We start from the raw sequence: 4,056 nt of genomic DNA on the forward strand, positions 1-4,056 counted from the left end.
CACCCCGCCGCCCTCCTTCATTCAAAACCAACCAACCGATCATTAAAATTAATGGACTGGCTACCGACGCAATATTGACAAACCTAGGTGTTTTATTGTAACACTGCAATTCCGCTGCCAGACTATTATTGAACTAAATGATTTCTTTTCAAACACGAGAGGGCGCTTCGTTGAAAAGTAAACCCGTTCTACTTTTTGAAAAGACACCTGAAGTAAAACTTGCAAAACGCAATGAAAAAGCCCCTTTATATTATGTTCTACCAGCTGGTAATATGAAAATGGGATAAATGTGTAAAAAGAGGCCGTTTATACACATAGTATGCTTTTGAAGGTTTGAAATGGGAAAAGCTCCCTCTAGTCCAAGTACCATATTTTGTAAGAAACCAAATTTTTCGATTTGGACTAGACTGTACTGTTAAGTACCGTGTGCCATATGGAAGGGATGTGCAGTACTTGCAATCGAAGGTTGAGGGTGGTTCAACAAAGTTACCACTAGAATTATAAGTAATGTCATCTAGTTACTGAAACCAGTTTTAATTTGTTGGTTTGCCGAGTTCCCTTGACAGGAAGATCATCTAAACAAAGAAACAAACAAATTTAAATAACAAAACAAGAGAACGGCGTACACTATTGTTTAACAGTTTAGTTTATTTATATTTGTACAAGAACACAAACATAGAAACCAGCATGTTGTACATTATAATAATTATTGGAGAATTGGTAGTCTTTTGAAAGAGTTAAATTGAACAAAAACCCAGCAACAACAATTTTGACTTGGGATATTTTAAGTAAAAAAATTAACAAATTGTTTTGAAGAGAAAATTGAGTCATGTCCCACCTATGGATGCATTTATTGCAATCTAACAACAAACTTCCACATCCCATCAAAAACAAATTCCAAACTGGAAATCGGTATCTTTTTTATAACATTTGAAGGTGGTACCTGGACTCCCATAGCAGCAGATTTATCTGCCATTTCACTATGAGAAAGCGCCATACTAAATACATCACACCCCGAATGCTGCAACTGTCAATATTGCAACATAACATGCTATTAAAGTTCTATAACAATATTAATATATAAAAGATGAAATAATTTGACACCAAATACCTACATCGTTCTCATTACCCACTTTCTATAAAGACATAAATTACTCAGAGAAAACAAAACTTCACCGGTGTCTTTTACTCACTCTGCGTTTCAAGATACAGGAAAATATACAAAGCTATTTACAAATTTTACCTCTAGTTTAAGTTATGATTTATAAATATTAAAGGCGACATTAAAAAAAATTCTTGGGGCCTTTAATTTTGATCAAAAATTACTATTTTTTAGTGACTTTAAACCTTTGTTTCCCAAATTTGATGCTCACCTTGAAATGTTTTTTTTTTTTCTCCATTTCTGTTTCTGTGCCTGTCGGGCGTGACAGCAACTTGTGAGGTGCAAAACATTGCTGTGTTCCAATTGGTTCTTAAATGAGTCAATTGTGTGTGAGCTTCTAATGCAGGGTTCAAGTTGTTATAACTGCCATTTTGGTGAGCGGACCACTGACAAGTGAGAATGCTGTACTACAGAGAACCGGCGTCCGAGTCAAGTGACTTGAAGTGCGTTAACAATGTACACATACCAGGCGAGCGGAACATGCACAGAAAAACACGACTGTGTCCCACCTTTGTACACCGATCGCTTGCTAGCTTTGTTAACATTGTATACCCACTGCACCCAACTCCAGACGCTGATTGTGTCAGGTCGAGTGTTGTTCTAGCCCTATTGCTAGTCAATTATTTCGTTTCACTCATGAAAAATTCATCTCCACAGCCGTTCAAACAGGTGCTCAAATTCAATCATCATCAATTATATCATACATAACCAACCTTTTTTTCAATACATTATACAGCCCTGATCATACTTACTGCAAATGCTAACCAAATTTTGACCCCACAGGGCTGTTTTCGCAGCGAATGTTTCGCAGGAGCTGAACAGCTCAATTGCGACATCGAAATTTGTGACGGATTCGCATTCGCAGGAAGTTTGAACCAGGCTTAACTGGTATAATTTTTGTTATATATACCTCTATGTATATTTATAAGTCTGCCAAAAACCAGGTAAACAAACCATATGTTTTAAACACACATGTACATACATATAAACAAATAAAAAATAATGTTACATGCCATATCTCTTTGCATTGCATTGAAATCTATCAGTATTTTCTTTTTCTTCAAATATCAGTAGGTACGGCCTACATTTTTCAAATTGTCCTTTTGAAGAAGATGAATAATTCTTAAATTCTAGGGGATCACACAGACACTGAAAAAGTCATTTGGATATATTGAACAAAAACTATAGATGAACATCCTGTTTCACGCAGGTTTTTTTTATTATTGTGAATATTCTTTGATGGCTGTTGAATATACCGTAGGCATTTTGAGTTGCTAATGACAGTTTAACAAAAAGAAAAAATACTGTCTCAACAAAAGTCACAAAATAACTGAGTTTTTTTTTCCGGTATAACATGGATTTCCTATTCCCTCTTCCACTTCTTAAGCAAAAAATATAAAAAACATCAAAAATCAAACCTTCCCTAAAACAAAAAAAAGGTGCCAGCTGAAAGAAAACAGTAATACACGATAAAAAATAAAATTCTATGTACGCTACAAATACATGTACTGCAAAATAATTTTTTTTTTCCCCAATTTTTGTGACAGAGAAAAACAACACAACAAAGGTAATAACCATATATTTCTAGCAGCTAATATTTGCACATAACGTTAGATTCTGAAAAATATATAATTTATATTTAACCCAAATTGATTTTTTGTTTTGAGGGATTAAGTGTAATTTTTTTTTCCAAAAATGATAGTGGTGTTCTCAGAAAGTTATTTGTCCTTTCCCAAAATTTATTCCAGTGGCCTCGATCATTTTGTTCCCTTTCTGTAGCTGTTCCGCATTATAGTATGCCAAGAAGTTTTTCCCAAAGTGGGTCTCAATTGAAGAGAGCTGGTTAACTTAACCAACTAAAAACATCACAAGCTCTCAGAAAGCGTCATACTGACATTTTTTTTTATGCTATCAAGAGGTCTTATAGACACAACGAATCTGAACACTGTATAAAATATGCTTTTGCAACTAATAACAAAAAGATGAACTTTTCATCAGTAAGATTTTTAAATTCTTTAGAAAAAGCTTTTCTTTTGGATAAAAATATTGTACACCTATGAGCTGTGCTCTTCATCATTATCTTAAAGCTATGGCGGAAAGAGCGTTCCCTACAAATAAAGAAATTGTAATGCTCCATTCGGACCTAGAAAAGCATTTCCCGCTAATCTTGCCTTTATTTGTTCCATCAAATAGACAAGAATCAGAACTCTCAAGTAGCAATATACTGATATTGATATCTGAAACAAAAAAGTCGCATCCCCTTAAGGTGATCCCCTTGCTGCCGCTTCCCAGGTTGTATCGTAATTTGGGTGTGATCCCTGGCTACACGGCAGTTAATGGTTGTATGGCTTCTGACTGGCACCCCAAACAAAGATGTTGACAAAATAGGGACACTGCCAATATAGGGCTAGATAGCTTAGTTGGTAGAGCGCCAGCACGTTAATCCGAAAGGTCGTTGGTTCGAATCCCACTCTAGTCAATTCTTTGTTCAACCCCAAAAATCAACTCTCAAGTAGCAAACAATTTAGGCATCCAAAGGAAGTCCTTTTGTAACTCAAACACGGTCGACCCTTGTTATAAAACGCAGCCCTCAAAATAACCCACAGCAAGTGCCATGGTGCCTTGTGCTTTAGCTGTGAAGCCCTGTACAAGGTGCCTGTACACATTTTCACCATAGAGGTGCCCCTCACCAGAGGAAACTGTAGGGCCCTTCAAGAGTGGCGTTCAAGGCCTGAAAGAGCACTGCTATAAAGAGGTTCGGCTTATTAAGAGTATTGACCCATTTCACCTGACATCATCATAAAAAAAATCTTGAATGCGCCATACTGGTGGGCAATTTCACTGTGCGTTTTCATGTACAACTCTATGCATAGAGTATGCTGTGCGCTATGCAG

The sequence above is a fragment of the Asterias rubens genome, chromosome 20, assembly GCF_902459465.1.
Source record: "Asterias rubens chromosome 20, eAstRub1.3, whole genome shotgun sequence".
NCBI lineage: Eukaryota > Metazoa > Echinodermata > Asteroidea > Forcipulatida > Asteriidae > Asterias > Asterias rubens.